Raw genomic sequence first — 19,314 nt, 5'->3', positions numbered from 1 at the left:
TTGTCATAGGATCCCGGGACCTCAATATATAAGCAGTCACCAGCAGAAACAGTATATACAGTGCCAGAAACCATGTTTGAGTGCTTAATTCTATAAATATTTCTCCCTACTGAAATCTTGACATCACTCTCAGGGGTTGTAATAAATTGCAATTGCCCACCTACAGGTAATTGGTAATGATTTAAATTATTGTTAAATATGTACAATGTTTTGCCTGTTTCTTCATCATTATCTGTAAATATGCTGTTCAGATGAATAATTAACAAGCCACTCAGTTTAGACAGCATATCAGGAGAGGGTTGTGGTGTGGGCAGCTCCATAATAGCCTGTTTTTTGAACCCAAATAAGTTCATAGGCATGTTTATTTATTTCAAATCATGCTCTGTAATTGGGCATTGTTTGCCACTTTTCAAATCACAATGCCCCCAAGGTAAAGTATGTATGTCACATGATAAAATGCATCTCTTATCGTCATGTGGGTCCAGGGCCACTTTTCTTACAATATTTGAAGTCAACAAGTGATCCTCACTCTGAATTCTATTTTCTGATGTACTGATTGAACTCTGGGATTTGATGCAATTTTTATAATCTTCAAATACAAGATCTTTTTCCACAGTCACTCTGCCAATGCCCTTGGCCTTTTTGACAACAGCACTACATGTTTTAAAACTGTACACCTTGGCACTTAACCCAGCAAATTCCACAATAACATCACCAAGTGTCTCATCTTTTAACTTGCCAGGCACCTTTTTGTTGTGGTGTTGAATCTTTGTATGTTCACTGGTATCAAAGTATTGAAACAATTCAGGCTGTGACATATCTTGATAAACATCTTCTGTTTGAATATCAAGAATAAAACTATCCGTGTCCATGTACAATAATTTTACACGATCACCATAAAAAGGTTTCAGCACATCATAATACAATGTTAACATATGTAATTTGGACGATTCCAATATCGCAGCCCCTACATAAATAGGTTTATCAAATTTGATCTTTGTTTTCATCATGTTGAAAAGTGCCATGTGCTCATCATAAATTCTTCTGTAATTGAAGTTGGGCTTTGCAACCAATTTTTTGCTCAGGCTGTGGTCAGTAATTATTTTAACATCGGTATGTTTTCTGACATTTTCAATAGTTTTGCCATACACTGAATTCACCATCAATTTAAACAAGCCCTTATCAAATTGGCTCTTTGCAGATGTTCGAAGCTCCGTGTTTGTATCAATGTATGGTTTCAACCATTCTGAGTGCTTGAACCTTAAGACTTTTCCAACTTTGGTCACTTGAACACCATGTTTCATCAGGAACTGGAGGTTTTTGTAATATGTGACATAGCCTTGTTTCGGCTCCAGAGTCATCATGAGCTTCTTCTGTTTAGAGCCAGGTGAGCACTGAACCTCGGGAATTGGGGGCAGATCAGAAAATTTGTTGTGCAAATCATCAGGAATTATCAGATCAACCTCTAAGAAGAGGCCATAGTCACTGTCATCATAATTCTTAAGATCCTCAATATTGAAATCTTCAACCCATTCAAGCTCTGCATATGGCAGTTTTTGCATCATGGCGTGACCATAGAGGCTGTTGGCATCTACATACAGTATATAATTTGATGACCGTGCTGGATCATAATCAGGCATATACTTGTTATTTGCTCTGGCATATCTCTGAGAACATTGCACCATCCCTCCTCTTATACCTTTCTCCATAAACAGATACATATCTTGATCGTGGATCAGATCCAATTGCTTTTTGGTGTTGAAAAACGTTGCGGCCCATGCTAGGCCCGGGGCACTGTAAAAATACACTGGGTCCAGTCCATAATTTTGCATAGAAGATTTTCTGAATGCCTGCAATATATCAGCTAAGAGGGTGACATCAAGTTTCAAATATGCCATGTGATAATCACCAAATGTCTTGCATTTTAAATTGTTCCACATCAACTGAGCATGGTGATAATCATCATCAGTGATTCCAGATCCTCTGATTTTGCTGTAAAACTCTTCTTGTGGTGGCAGGGAACACTCATCAAATTTAGAAAAATCTGTAACATAGTCATATGGATATACACCCTTCCGCCTAATTAATTTCAGGTCCTGATTTGGAAACAATGCACGTGTGATTTTGAATTGTTCATCAGATAATTGAGTGGCCAGTGTAGCCAGGCTAGCAGATAAAAATCTGTAAGAATCAAGAAATCTTATGTGAATAGGAACACCATCAACTTTAATTATCTTGCTAATAGATATATATTTCTCATCATTTTCAGCTAAAATATTTAAATTCTGCTTCTCAAACCCCTCATACCTGATCAGATGATGGAAATCATAATTGGATGCTCCATGGCAAAATATGGGGACAAATCTTGGTCTCCTGATCTTAATATTACAGCTATTACACAGGGCCATTAAGAATTTACCATCTGTATGAGAATGGTGTTTCACCTTGATATTTGTATCTGAAAATTCAGAATCACATACCGGGCATTTTTCTGCATTGTTGAAATCTTCAATCTGATCCTCTGTTAAAGGCAACATAGGCTTTGATTTTAATAAGATGTTAGATGCTATGTCACGGCACTCATTTTCTATTCTATGTGCAAATATTTTGATGGCATTTGGTCCCATGTATGAATCTTTTTTAGTAACAACACCATCCTGTATAACTGTATAACAAAAGCTGGAAGGTTCATGTAGCTGGTATGGTGTAATTGAAGACTCTTCGGGATCTGGATTGCAGAATGCAAGAGATTTGAGATTTGATTCAGAATCCCAGACAATATATGCTGGGTGTTCCAACAAGGCTTCATTCTTTTTGAATTTGCAATTTTCACTTGGCATTGGCATCACCATATGAACAGGTTTATGGTTGCCACAGTATTTCAGATGCTCAATTAACTTGTGTTTAGCAATTTCTGTGTTACATTCAGGTACCCCCTTCACCATTTTTTGACCATCAAATACAGTTAAGCATCTTCTGCACAACTTGAATATTCTATTAGATTTGTCTAGTTGTATTCTCACTAAAGCTTCAAGATTATGTATCAAAGTATAATGATATGTACCATCCTTTTCAATTAAGAGCAGATCAATCGGAATAGCAGATTCATCATCAAGTGTACTGATTCTGAGAGGTGCTATCAAGCAATTGCCAGTGGAACAAGTAAATACATTAATAGATAATTGCTTGCCATTGATGTGCCTGGCCCTTTTTTCAAATTTATCAATATTCTGAACAGACATTGGATATTCCAAACCCTCCATTGCATCGTCAAAAATATGTTCATGCTGTTTGTAATAACTTATTCTCTCAGGATGCCTTGAAACTAGAAACAAAGCAGCTAATATACACCACAGAAAACATTTCTGGTCGGTATTTTCTATATTAACCACGGCTCTTCTGTTTTTAATATTAGCAGGTAATGGCAGATATGTAGAACCTTTTAATGGGCCGAATTCAGAAATATTAACATATAACTTGTGTGGGGATCCGCATAGGCTCCATCCGGACTCTTTTGCCGCAAATTCAGAGTGTTTGATATTCAGTTGATCCATCAATCTGCTTATTATTTTGTCTGAATTTGCATTTGAATATACCGGTACAGTTTCTGTTACGTGGGGGTGTATAAATTTTGTGCCATTTGGTTTCTTATATTGTGTATACAATTTGAGGGAGAGCTTATAAGAGCCAAGATGTGCATTTAGAATTGCCTGGAGATTAGAATTTATACTCTTCAAGAAATTCTCAATGCCACATCTTGGCTCTGATACAAACCGGTAATCCCTAAGTTGGGCATTAAAACTGCTATGGATGGGTGCATGGCGTGGCTGCTTTGCTGGTCCAGCATTAACAGGTGCTTCGTGCTTTCTTTTCAGACCAGATGTAGATGGTTGTGCAGAGCAAGTATCTTTATGTTTATATGTGAAATATTCCATGCTGTATTTTCTATTGCATTTGGGGCATATTTTTGTGGGAGTTCTGTATTTGTCTGGGTTACAAATCTTTTGGTGCTTGGCCCAATTGGGGCTGGATATATTCTTATTGCATTGATTACAATATTTTTGATTCGGCATTTTTGTTATTGTTTATTATATACAATTTCTTGGGATTCAGATCAAAACTTTATGCTGGATAAAAATATCAGTTGGGTTCAACACTGTGCTGTGTGTGTGTGTGTACATGTGTATGTGTATATACACTTAATATTTTTGGCTTTGGTATTTATATACAATTTCTTGGGATTCAGATCAAAACTTTATGCTGGATAAAAATATCAGTTGGGTTCAACACTGTGCTGTGTGTGTGTGTGTACATGTGTATGTGTATATACACTTAATATTTTTGGCTTTGGTATTTATATACAATTTCTTGGGATTCAGATCAAAACTTTATGCTGGATAAAAATATCAGTTGGGTTCAACACTGTGCTGTGTGTGTGTGTGTGTACATGTGTATGTGTATATACACTTAATATTTTTGGCTTTGGTATTTATATACAATTTCTTGGGATTCAGATCAAAACTTTATGCTGGATAAAAATATCAGTTGGGTTCAACACTGTGCTGTGTGTGTGTGTGTGTACATGTGTATGTGTATATACACTTAATATTTTTGGCTTTGGTATTTATATACAATTTCTTGGGATTCAGATCAAAACTTTATGCTGGATAAAAATATCAGTTGGGTTCAACACTGTGCTGTGTGTGTGTGTGTACATGTGTATGTGTATATACACTTAATATTTTTGGCTTTGGTATTTATATACAATTTCTTGGGATTCAGATCAAAACTTTATGCTGGATAAAAATATCAGTTGGGTTCAACACTGTGCTGTGTGTGTGTGTGTGTACATGTGTATGTGTATATACACTTAATATTTTTGGCTTTGGTATTTATATACAATTTCTTGGGATTCAGATCAAAACTTTATGCTGGATAAAAATATCAGTTGGGTTCAACACTGTGCTGTGTGTGTGTGTGTGTACATGTGTATGTGTATATACACTTAATATTTTTGGCTTTGGTATTTATATACAATTTCTTGGGATTCAGATCAAAACTTTATGCTGGATAAAAATATCAGTTGGGTTCAACACTGTGCTGTGTGTGTGTGTGTACATGTGTATGTGTATATACACTTAATATTTTTGGCTTTGGTATTTATATACAATTTCTTGGGATTCAGATCAAAACTTTATGCTGGATAAAAAAAGCAGAAATAGGCCACAACTTGGCCACAAGTGGACCGGAAGTAGGCAAACCGGAAGTAGACCGGAAGTGAACCGGAAGTGGACCGGAAGTAAACCGGAAGTAGACCGGAAGTGGACCGGAAGTGAACCGGAAGTGGACCGGAAGTAAATATGTGTGGGTGGGTGTGGGTGGGTGTAGGTGTGTATGGGTGTGGGTGGCCTAGTTTTAAGTGTGGCCAAAAAAAATATCAAGAGGGGCATATTTTTGACAGGTTTATGGACAACAATCTCACAGAAGTGCCTTTTGTAAGTGTAGACAAATCAATCTGAGGGGGGTCATACTTTCTCATGGAATCCATGAGGGCTTTTTTACAAAAATCTTGGATTAGGCAGGGTTCCACACTTGAGCAAAAAGCTCATATGGGCATGTTGAGCTTGTTTTAAGTGTAGCCAAATCTGCTTGAGGGGGGTTCATACTTTCTCGGGTTTATAATATCATAAATACCACTACTGAAGCGAACCCGCAGTAATGAATTGAACCTTTCGAACAGAAGCGACACGACAAGATGCAGGTGTCGCTTGAAGTTTGTGTGTCTCCGATTGCCAGTTTTGTTAATACTGTGCATCATGCCGCTTCGTACTTTTGTTCGCGCATGCGCGGTCAATGTTTTGCCTTATATTGAATGGTCTAATGTCGCTTGTCGCTTTGGTATAAAATCTCCATGTCGCTAGTCCCCTGCCGTTTATGCCGTTTAAGCAGCTTCCAGACCTAAGTGTAACGCGACAAGCGACAAGCCTCGGTAATCAATGAAACGTTTCGAACTGATCCAGCACTGTAAGCTGCAAATATTTCATGTCGCTTGGTTGTGTCACTCAAACTGGCTATTTTATTAATGTTGTGCATCGTGACGCCTCAACTTGTTGTCGTGCACGGACGGTGAATGTTTTAGACTACAAGGCAAAAGGAACCCGTGTCTCTAGTCGATGTGGAAGCACACTGTCGCTTGTCGCCTCCGTCAGAATTCTTACCCTGACCCCTTCAAAGAGACTTCAGATCAAAGCGACAAGTGGCAGGCGACAATCGACAGGCAACACTGGCATGGACGTCAGCAGGACTTTTTCCAGGGAGGGGCAAGGAAGGTATTTTTTCCAGGGGGGCAAATAAGCCACAATTTCCCCAATGTTCCCTCAAAAAACATTGCTTAAATTTGAATTTATCATGTTCGTTCATTAATTAACACATTTTATTGTGGCTGAAATGAAATCATATGTGTGAAATATATAATTTTGGTTGACTTTCATTTTCCAGGGGGGACACGTCCCCCCTTGCCCCCCTTCCGGACGCCCATGAACAATGGCGACTTCAATCTAAAGCAAGAAATTCACCGCTCATGCGCGAAAAACCTAATGCATCAACCCGCAAGCGACATGTGCAGCTTACCCTGTCGCATCAATGCGAAAGGTCGAATTGATTACTAAGGGTTCACTTCCAAGCGATACGTATCTCTTGTCGCTTGTTACCTATTGCATTTCGCTTGGTAGCGTGCCAATAAAGAGCTCCGTTTCACACTGTTGCGGCATGATAGGCCGCACAAACCTGCTTTGATTTCTGAAATCTTCAAACAACACATAAAAATATGCAAAGTAAAAATTAAGATTCAGCGATTAGGGTAAATGTGATTATTTTCTCAATTCCACAGTGGGGCAAAAACTCCTTAAGTACGGCACTGACTGCACAACAGTTAATCCCTTCCTAACTCCGCCGCGAGAGGAACTCTTCTTTTCCCCCTCCCCTTCCGACCGCCGCGAGAGGAACTCTCCTTTCCCCCTCCCCTTCCGAATGCTCTGCGCCGAGTCAGAAACGTCCAAGTTACGCGCTCTCAATTGACGCCGTAAAGCGCATTTCACAACTATTTGCCCAATTCGGTATGGCTCTTAGCTGCTTACACACAGGAAGAAATCATGTGACCTACAAGAATTGTGATTGGTTGGACGGGTTGTGCAATATTGATTGGTACCCACAACGGATGCAATTGTATTAAAATTACAACACGTAAATTAGACAGGTGATATTGGCACCAGGTTCCAACAAGGATAGTAACCATTTTTTCGTGAGGAAAACTGCATAAATGAAAATTTTCAAAAACCACGGTGGTATTTGTAATCACATGCATGGTCTCGACATTTTAAAATGAATTTGATTATGCTAATTTATCAAATTATAGTAGTTCCAACAACATATGTACACTCACTCGGGCCTTATAAGACCACGTTTACACGTATGTGTGTGTGTGTGTGTGTGTGTGTGTGTGTGTATTAATACGTTTGGCCTAGTTTTAAGTGTAGCCAAAAAAAATATCAAGAGGGGCATATTTTTAACGAATTTATGGACAACAATCTCACAGAAGTGCCTTTTGTAAGTGTAGGCAAATGAATCTGAGGGGGGTCATACTTTCACAGGAAATTCCCGAGGGCATTTTTACAAAAATCTTGGATTAGACAGGGTTCCACACTTGAGCAAAAAACTCATATGGGCATGTTGAGCTTGTTTTAAGTGTAGCCAAATCTGCCTGAGGGGGGTTCATACTTTATCGAGCCAGTAGTATCATCAATTACACTACTCAAAAAAATACAAAATTCAATACAAATACAAATTCATACAAATTCAGTCTGTATGAAAAACAACTTGAATCCTCTTCAAGATAAATTAATTGTAGCTATTAAGACAAAATCTTCAGCTATGTTATTTATACAGAATTTCCAGAGACAATAGAAGTAGAATGGAAGTAGACCGAAAGTAAATTTGTTTGGGTGGGCGTGGGTGTGCGTGGGTGTATATTAAAAAAAAAGCTGGAAAAACTCACAGGTGTATGTCAAGTAGACCAGAAGTAGACCGGAAGTAAACCGGAAGTGGACCAGAAGTGGACCGAAGTAGACCGGAAGTAGACCGGAATTGGACCGGAAGTAAATAGTTGTAGGTGGATGTGGGTGTGCGTGGGTGGGTGTAGTTGTGCGTGGGTGTAATCGTGCGTGGGTGGGCCTTACGTACTTTAACTCGTAATAAATTGTGACATTCGTACGAAGTACAAGATAAAAAAACACACATTTAGAATAGTATAAAGTCAACAAAAACATCGTCAAAATAGGTTTTGCATTGTGTTTAAATTAATACTGTAGTTGACTAATTTCAAAAAGTATTTCTTATTAAGGGACAGTGTTCTTATTTTTTTATTTCTTTCTTTCATGTAACCACTATGTTATCGATGGGAACAAGGCAAGACCAACATTACCGCTATGTTATTGTGTTGAAGGAGATTTTTCCATTATCAATTGTGTCCACAAACAAAACTTATTACCTGTCTGCATTCATACCTAGATCAAAAGATGCGAACCATGTCTCAGCCACTTGTAACTTATTTAATTATTTACACTTGTGCTTGAATTTGCTCTCTTCGGGTTTAAGAAGTCTAGAGAGTTAGTTAGTTAGTTGTTTTCCACTGCGCTATTTGAATTTTGAATAATCACATGTTAGTTATAAACGCATCGTTGATATTCTGTCTGATCATATATGTGTGTGGGTAGAGTCGTCGTATCTGCCTGCAACATTTTTTTCTCCTTTTTCTTGTTAGATGCTTTCTATATAGAATATTAGAAACAACACATTTCCATTAACAATATTTCATGTTATGCAAAACATTTAAGTTTATACACCATCGGTGGTGGGATTGCAACAACGTTATCACTACGTCATCCGACAAAGGTCAGGATCGGTATTGTTATATTTTATTGCTCAGGTCATTTCTTTTTTTTAATCTGTACAGCTCTAGGTGAACATAGTAACTTAAGCCCTCAGAGTCGTAAGCCAACAAAATTACACCTCTGTTAACTGCCTTGTGTTTGGGGGAGGACAATTGTAGCTGTTGGTGCAATACACTTTGAAGTTTTGTTTTCTAAGTGCCACACATCAATTTCATCATAATTATCATTATTCATCCTCATCGTTGCCATTAGCCAAAATTGCCTCTTCTCTTTTACAAATTTTCGTACTGATATCCGTACACTCTGGGCCTTAGCAGATTAACATAAATCGTTGAAGTTTGAACTCGTGACCCCGCCCAATACCGTTGCAAGCTTATTTGTGATTGTTCTCCTCAATTATTCAAAGTACCTCACTTTCATATTCAAATACACACAATTTCAAGGAGTTCATATCACATTAGTGATTTTAAATTCTATTCTTGGGGTCATGCACACACTTTATAACATTGTTGCCTGATATTAAATAAGCGATAACACTCTGCTATGCTTAATAAAAAGAAACATTCATTCATTGCCAGATTGTACATGTGTATAGGTCGAAGTTAATAAGCCTCATCCATCTCATTCCAGGGACTGCATATTTTGTATACAGTTTATAGTAGTATTCACAACACAGGTTATATAACTCATTATTAACTTTGTTAAAAAAATCGTCTGTCCTTATGAGAATTCTTGCTGTGAAATTTTTATGCTGTTTAACCTAACAGAATTCGAATCTCCGAGAGATTTAAGGTCTGCCTATACTACCTGATAGACGACACCTTTGGGTTTCATAGTGATGGTATTTTATTTATATAACATGCGAGGTTAGGAAGAAAGTTCGCGCCTCAACAAATGCAATAAGTTGTGTGATAATACTGTCTGTTTCCGCGATTGACTCATACGAATCGTACGTATATCGTCTCCTTTCTTCCCTCGCCTCATGAAGCTCATCCATCCTATCAGCCAACCTTTTGTCTGCAGCCCGAAAACGAGAATCAGGATTCAGCAAGTTTTTCATACCGCTTATCTTGAGAAGATTGTCCATAAAAATCATCTCGCACGGTGGACGAAATTCAGGCGTTATTTTGCTTAACTCAACGAGCCTTGTGACATCCTCACCTGCATCGAATGTGTACGCAAAAATCTTGCGCAGCAGTTCGAGTGGTAAGTCGGTTATACGAGTTGACATTTTTACAAAGTGTTATTTAAATAGAAGTTTCTCTGTATTTATATATCAAATTTTCTCGGGAAAAAATACAAAATTCAATACAAATACAAATTTATACAAATTCAGTCTGTGTGAAAAACGATTTGAACCACCTTCAAAATAAAATTTTGATACACTTTCTTTAATCTTAAAAGTAATAAATAGTATGTACTTTAAAATAAATTAAATGCTTAACTTGTAACACTGCAACAACACATCCGTACTCTTCAAAACACTCTCATACTGACTGATCTGTAATGCCAAACCCTTTAAGTAACCTAAGCGCGGATGAAAACATCCGAAACAGTAAGTCAATCAGAAGACACCCATTACGTCATAACCAACAACACGCTAGATACGGTTCTGCATAATAACTTGTTGCGTAAACATTGCGTAATAACTTGTTGCATAACGTGGATGTGCGTGGGTGTGCGTGGGTGGGTATAGACGTACGTGGGTGTAGGTGTAGGTATGGGTGTCCGTGAGTGTGCGTGGGTGTAAGTGTGGGTGTGCGTGGGTGTGCGTGGGCGGGCAAGGGTGGGCGTGGGTGTGCGTGGGTGTGCTTGGGTGTGTGTGGGTGAGCGTGGGTGTGCGTGGGTGGGCGTGGGTGTAGGTGTTACATACTTTAACTCGAAAGAAATTATGCCACAATATGAAAAATCACAGATTTGCAATAGTATAAAATCGACAAGAACATCGTCAAAATAGGTTTACAATTGTGCTTAAATTAATAAAAATAATAGGCCTCGTACCAAGTATTGATTTGATCCGGTCAAATGGCTCTATTACTAATAAATTAATAATGTAGCACACAGTGAATAGTACTTTGCCATCTTCTCTCATACGTTGAAAATAAAAAATTATACAAATAGCAGATGAAACACCAAATGAAATTTCATTTTTTAAGTATTTTTTTTCTGTCCATTTCCCTATTAATTACTCGTACCTCTCTCGTTGATCGCTTATTCGCGTATGTTTCCCCCTTTTCCTTTCGAATTATTCTTCGTCCGTTTTTTACGCCCATCTTCTGAGATTTTGTCCACTTTGACACTGAGGTGCCACTTTCGTCATTATATTCTTCTGTATTGAATTCATTTTCTAGCTCACAGTCTTTCGATGGTCTCTTGTCCTTCATTTGTGGGATTTTGTGCTATGCCGCTGGGATAGGAGGAAGTTCTCCTGAGTTTCCTTCGTCCTACATCTGATTATCCTGCATTTCTTCACTTCCATTTCCCTCTTGTTTGTCTAGGTGGGAAGTTCCCGGTTGTTTTCTGTCCATGGGTAGAATTTGCTGGTTGTGCTCATCCATTGTGGTCTCCGTAGTGGAAACATTTCCACAGGGCGGGTGTCACTTGTATATTCTTTATCCCCTTATATTTTTTTGTTCGTTTATCACCTTTTTTAAACTTTCCGACTTATCTCCATTTTTTTCTGGTTGGAACTGATTGTTCAGGTTAGAGGAGACCTCATTTCTACTATTATATCACTATAATTTCTCTCTCGGTTTTTGTTCACACGAAGTATTGTTATCTGTCGACTATCGCATTGCAAGCTATCGTGACCTTTATTTCCACCGCCTTGCACGTTCTCGGCTGTCTTTCTTAGATCACGTGGCACTGATGAGATTTTCCTGTAATGAAAGACGGAATCGGTTTTTTGTTTCCATTTTCACTATTCTCAACCCGTTTTAAAATTGATATTTGAAATTTTCAGACCACCTTTCTTTGTGTATGCATTCCATCTTCCCATATTCCGTCATTTGTTTCTTTCACACAGTCATCATCTAATTTTAGTGGTAATTTGAACATTCTTACCGCTTTTGTTTCCCTCCACGCATCACTCAAAAACACTTTCACACATTGACCATTATCATAGCAAAAGTTTGTATCCGGACCACATTTCTATAATATTTGCGTCATTATTGCTTCCCTGATACATTTTAAGAAAATACATTGAAAAAGCGTAGATATTCGTATTCGCAAGATCTCATCTATGTGGAGTTGAAATTGTCGATGAATAAAGTCATGAATTTCTCGAACCGACGGCCTCTCTGCTCCGAAAGAAAAACGTATCTGAATGTTATTTTGTCTAATGATATTCATCTTTTTACTATTCTAAAGTACTTCTCCAAATCTACTTACTCTGCAGACCACTGCACCAATCGCCACAAGCAACGCGCAAACGCGCTCTAGCTTCTTGGGTTCTGAAGAAAACTTTTCACTGACCTTCATCGGAGCAACTTGTTTCGGTATCCGTACTCTCTGAAGGCTTCCACGGAACTATCACCCACACATTCTACTGGTAAGTAATTATTTACCCATGTAGACCCAAGAAAAGACAGTTTTAGAGAAAGAGAATGGAAGAGTTAGATGAAATGAAAGATAGAAATGAGATACAATAGTTTTATGAGAACAAGAGATCTGAAGAAAGGATACCAACCAAGAGCAGTTTTCTAGAAGGATAAAAAAGGAAACCTCTTTGGAAAAAAAAGATGATGGAAAGATGGTAGGAGTATTTTTGTGAATTACTTAACGGAACCAATGAGGAGGATAAAGAAAAGGGGAAAAGTGATGAAGAAGAGGAAGATATAAGTGAGGAAGAGGATGAAGAGATAATACCAACTTTAGAAGATGTAAAAGATGCAATAAAGTATCTAAAGAATAATAAAGCTCCAGGAGAAGATGGCATAGAATCGGATCTGTTGAAATATGGTGCAGATGGAGTGAAGAAGGCCACATATGAAGTGATAGAAGAAGTTTGGATAAAAGAAAAAATGCCCAGAGACTGGACAATAGGAAAAATATACCCGATACATAAGAAAGAGGATAAAGCTAAGTGTGAAAACTACCGTTGGATAACACTACTGGATGGAACTTATAAAGTATTTGGTAAAATTTTAGCAACACGTTTCGAAGATTTAATGGAAAGAAGCATGAGAGATTATCAAGCAGGATTTAGAAAAAATCGCTCCACGATGGACAAGATATTTTTACTGCGCCAAGTGCTGTAGAAGTTCTATGAGTATAACAAAGAACTTCACCAACCATATGACGATTTTAAAAGAGCATACGATAGCCTGGAAAGAAATAAGATCTACAGTATAATGGAAGAGTTTGGAATCCCAAGGAAATTGATAAGACTGAAAAAAATGACAATGAAAACAACGGAATGTAAAGTCAGAGTTGAACAGGAAATGACAAACATGTTTAAAGTAGAGAAAGGACTGAGACAGGGAGATTTGCTTTCTACAATACTATTAAATTTAGCATTGGAAAAAGTAATTCGACAACTACTAGTCAACCGTGGAGGAACAATATTAAATAGACTAACACAAACAGTAGCATATGCAGATGATGTAGCTTTAATAGCAAGGAATAAGAGAAGCTATGGAAGAGAGTTATCAAGTATTAGAAAAGAAAGGTCAAGATATAGGACTGGAAGTCAACACAAAGAAAACTAAATATATGAAGATGGAAGATCCAGAAAGGGCAGAAGAGAAACTTATATAAGATAAATTGAAAATAATATGAAAGAGTGGAAGCCTTTAAATATGTAGGCTCAATAATAACAGCAGATAACAAGAAAGCTACAGAAATACAGGAAAGGATAACAAGTGGAAATCGATGCTATTTTTCTTTGCAAAATATGTTTAAATCTAAGAACGTTAGTAGGAACACAAAAATTAAAATATGTACAATAATATTTAGACCCATAGTAATGTATGGTTCAGAAAGTTGGGTGATTTCGGTAAGAGAGGAAGATTGGTTGTTAAGGTGGGAAAGGGAAATACTGAGAATGATATTGAGAGCGGAAAGAGATAAAGAGGGATGGAGAATGAGAACAAATATGGAAGTACAGGAATTGTTTAATCAGCCAGATATTGTAGTGAAGATCAAACAGGGTAGATTACGATGGGCTGGATATGTTCAGAGAATGGAAGATGCCCGGGTTGTCAAGAAAATATTCATTGGAAAACCGGAGGGAGAAGGAGAGGAGGTAGACCCAAGAAAAATATGGATATAGGACGTGGAAGAGGACCTAAGATGATTAGGAGTTAATGGATGGAGAAGAAAAGCAGAGGATCGAGATGAATGGAGAGAGGTAGTCAGGATGGTCAAAGACCTACATGGACCACCGACCAGTAAGTAAGTAAGTAAGTATGAAGAGATGAATGCAACAGACAACAACCATTATTTGTTGTTAATTTTCTTGCTCCCCCTTGAAAAAGGCACTAGTCAAGTTGGATAATTCAAAAATGAACAAACCGATCTGTTACTACGCACTTGTAATGAGCAAGCTTGAAAGTTCATGTGAACAAACCGATCTCTGAGTAAGTGTGTCAGTTTTTCCTCACCACATCTTTTTGTCCTCGATTTCAATTTAGAGGGATACACCTTCTCTGTGGTAGGTAAATTGTTTTCATAATATTTTTCTTGTGCAAGGTAATGTTCTAAGTGTCTTCAGTATTTGGAGTGGTCCATATTTAATTATTCTGAGGATATTTCATTCAGGTTTTATTTATTCACTGACGTTAGTGGGAAATTTACTTCTGTGAGTAAAGTAAAAATTTGCGGTGGATTATTTAGTTCCGGAGGATGATGGATATTATACAGCTGATAGTCAGGATCCTGTCGATCAATCAGTAAGGTACTGTATAAATCGTTACGAGATGCTGTAATGGTGGGGAGTAATATGTAGGAAGGCAGTCATAAAGAGCATCTTCGTACATTTTACTGAGAAGTTGTGGATGGTGCGAGTTCATTCGACCAGTTATATATTTGTGACGGAGGGCTTTGATGTGGCTTGTGATTTCGGGAAAGGTTATTCCTTCGTATAGTAGTAGTGCAGTACTTGCTAGACTACTCTGAAGGCAAAACGAATAGCATGTCTCTCCAGAATTTTTAGTATGAGATAGAATTATTCTGGGGCTGATATCCATGCAGTTGCTGATTGAGGGAAAGCCGTGTAGGTATCTAGTACTACCTCATAGATAAGTCCCCAGGAAGTTGCAATTAGTCGTTTGAGCAACCTCTGCCGATTTTTAGCTTTCTTGACAATGTAGAACAAGTGAGGTTTCCAGGTAAGCTTGGAGTTAAATTAGACTCCCAGGTATTTTCAGTGGTGTTAAGCAGAATAGGAGTTCTCCGTAATGGAATCTCCTCCAGTGCAGTGATGACAACTGTCCGCCCCTGAATGCCTATGAACGTGCTGTGCTCCCTGTGCATATGATACACAGTTCGTCACGTTGCACATCGAATCGGCAAATCAAGGTTAGAGATTCTGTGAAGAGGTGCCAGTCTCGAGATGTTCCTCAGCACACATATCTCCTGATTATATAGTCATGAATCAGAAATGTTGGTCATAGTAGATTCACTTTTATTCACTGCATTATATTTTCTTCTTATCCTTGTAGCTTAATGTTCACACATCTTTCGAAGATTGTTAAAACACAATTTTTCATTATATTTATAATCAAACATACCATTATTTGTGTTACGAAAACTTTAGTTATTTTATACATTTTCCAAGTGCCATCTAGCATTGCAGGTAATATCAACATCATAATGTATAACATTTCACTTCATAACACTGCATTTCGGTTTTATTTCATTTTGTCATTATAGTTTATGTCTAATTAGTATCTCTATTGTTATATTACATGGATGTGTCTATTGTTATTTCTTTTATTTTTTCCATCTGTGTTGCATTAATCTCTGTTTACTTACTGTAGAAACATTTTCTTTAAAAAAAATTAAAAGTATGATATTGTTAATTTTTCAATAGGTAAAGGATTGTTTAACCTAATTCTTGTAAGGATGCTGTAACTATGAATATATAAACAACTGTGGAGTTACCTTAGTAAAATGTAAACTAAAAATTTGTATAAAAGGGCTATATCTTTTTAAGCCCGCGGGATATTTTCCTGGTTGCTGAAAGGCTAATGGTTCAGGTGACGTTGGGGAAATATCTTGATCGTTCTTCGGATCGGCAGGGATACTTGTATTCCACGGCGGATATTACACTACCCAACTCTGAATAAGGTGTTCTCCTGCATCATCAAGAAGACCAGGGTTATGATCTGCGGCACATCAAATAAGTTTAGGTCTACGATTTGTATCGGGTGAATTGTCTGTTTAAAATTGTTTGTATATCATCAGAAGTCTTAATAAATCTCCCAGCAAGAGAGCCTATTGAATTTCATTCCCAACGAACATGTGTAAAATAAAAATAAATCCTAAACCACAAACCAAGCAGGGGCTTGGTCTTACAAACCCTTACATACCCATGAGATGTCCGATACAAGATATATAATAAAACAAACACAAAGACCCTAAAGGCAGACGTTGGGTGTCAAAAATGTATACTCCCACGCTAAGTACAACATAATTACTTCAAGTGTGCGTCCAGGTTGCCATATCAAGCTTGCTATCGTAAGCTTTCCGCAAGCATGTGTGTTATCTGCGAATAATACTTGGAGATTTATGATGCCATACGCTATCATTGGCCAGATTCTTGTATTCAGTGTATTGCAGAGTTTCTGATTTTAAGTTTTTAAAAAGTTTCAATTGCTAATAGTAGCAAATGACAAGACGCTCACCAACAAGGAAAACAGTCACAAGTTTCTGATTCTTTCAGGCCTCGCGCGTAAAACATGCGAATTAAAAATGATGTGCATAGCTACTGTATATGCTAAATATATGTAAGGAACAGGTTTTCCCGGTTGAGCTAAGTAGGAATTATTTGATTTTAATCTCGATTGTATTGTACTAAGACCAAATATAAATTTTCTGATTCTAAGAAGAAAAATATTAAATCACTAAACATAAGAACAAAATTAATTTAGAGACGCCAATGCTTCAATGCAATTATTGTTACAATTCCAAGATGTGTGAATAGGATGTGTTTGGATATCCAGTTTTGGAAGACATCTGGAGACGTATGGATATTGGAAATTGGACATTGGTTCTTACAACCAGTTCTACAGATGTGCTGTGTGGGGTGCTAAAATTTGATCTGTCGTGTTCTTACGGTAGATAGAAGCCTGCAAGCAAAAGTGTGAACTTTTCTTCGATCACTTGATAAAAAATGTAAGTAAATATTTCAGCTTTTATAATGTATTTGTCACTATTTTATTTAATTTCTCTCTCTCTCTCTCTCTCTCTCTCTCTCGTGCTCCCTCGTGTGAAGTTTTCTTAGATCACTTGATAAAAAATGTAAGTAAATATTTCAGTTTTTATAATGTTTTTGTCACCTATTTTATTTAATTTCTCTCTCTCTCTCTCTCTGTATCTTTCTCTCTCTCTCTTTCTCTCTCTCTCTCTCGTGCTCCCTCTCTCCATCTCCCCTTCCCCATCCCTCTCTCATTATTTTGAACTATTTTTGTGGTAATAGTATGATGTTGTCATTCCATTATAGCTTTTCCCCGTTTCACCTTATTCTGTTGCGCCTTACACACAAAAAAATTCCCAACTGGGGATATTATCGACTTGAAGTGTATTTCATAATAGGAGCGCAGAGCCTGTGATGTTGCCTTCCTTGGCTCCTATTGTCACGTCGGTTAGGTTAGGTTAATAATACATTAACAATAGTGACCCTTCATGTCGATAATATTCCCTGGTCGGATTTTATTTGTGTGTAAGACGCAATGGAATGTTCCGATTCGCCTTAGAAAGTTAATGTCAAATAAATCACTTGAAATTGTTACGGGGAGGTGAAAACTCAATAAGGCGAAACGGGCCGTAATCCTGTTTCCTACCTATTTCGTTCCATTTCTTTATTTTTATGACAAATTGCTTTCTATCACAATCACAACGGACTTCCTATTCATTTCTTCAAGGGCAGATTCAGCAGAGGTCATGATATCTTTCGAATCCTTGAAATGTTGGAATGGGAGGAAGAAGAAATTGCGGCAGCCTTCGAGGATATTGATAATCCCACGTGAGCACACGGAGGTGGACGATTACGACAGCAAATCGGAGGATGACCTTGACCCTACCGGAGAAGATGACCAAGGTAATATGGAAGTGTATTTGGAGGATTTGAGGTTCTACATCGGCAAAATACATTGTGGGCAAATAAAATTAAATCTGCTGTTTCAAAAACTAAAGCTAAAATCGCTGTAAGACGTATCCCTGGGACTAGGGGACAAGCTCGCCACTGTATAACACATCATCAATGTTTTTCACAAATATTTAGTTCCGAGATGGTTGATAATATTGTCAGGTATGCAAATACATTTATAGATAAAAAAGAGAGTAGAACGAGAAGCCTTTTCAGAAAAGAATTAGGTCTAAAAGTGGTAAACGCTTTAAAGGCCAAAAGCGAAAATTTTGGGAAATCGCAACATTCCGCACATTAGCCCGTAATAACGTTCACACTAGTGACCTCTTTACGCGCCCTTTGAACTAATTAAAAGACTACCAGCCACATTTTACGTTTACTGCATTATACAGCAAGGCACATTTCACAGTTTATCGTGGAAAACGGTGTGTGAATTATTGTGGCAATTACAGCATTTACCAATTTTATTCTTCAATTTTCGAGCGAGAGACTATAGACCAACAACAAGATCAGAAACTTTGGCCTTATTTGGTGCATTGTTCTTGATAGCCATATAAAAGGGGAATCCGAGCAGATATTTCAATAGGAATGGAACAGGGTTGATAATTGTGCCAGCTATCTTCAGCGAATATCGTTTCCGATTTTTGTTGAGATCCCTCTAATTGGTTTACGCGACTAGCAGAGAACGTTGTTCTGCAATGGGCAAATTGGCTCCCATTTGGGAATTTCACACTCACTTTGTTACCAACTGCCAGAAATCGTACAGTCTTGGAGAGTACAATACCGTTGATGAAATGTTGGTTGCATTTCGTGGTCGCTGCTTCTTCATCCAGTACATGGCCAAGAAACCTGCCAAATATGGCTTGCTAATCTATACACTATGTGACGCACAAACATTTTCTACTTACAATTTGGAGGTTTACTGTGGGACTCAGAAACCTGGAGTTTACGTGTGTTCAAACAAACCCTTTGACGTTTTGAGTAAACTGATTCAGCCAATAACAAACTCCAAAATAAACTTGAACACTGAAAACTATTTCAGTAGCTATCAGTTGG

Source organism: Lepisma saccharinum, chromosome 9 (assembly GCF_977018435.1).
Source record: "Lepisma saccharinum chromosome 9, izLepSacc3.1, whole genome shotgun sequence".
Lineage (NCBI taxonomy): Eukaryota > Metazoa > Arthropoda > Insecta > Zygentoma > Lepismatidae > Lepisma > Lepisma saccharinum.
The sequence above is the reverse complement of the archived record's forward strand: the minus strand, read 5'-3'. Positions refer to the sequence as shown.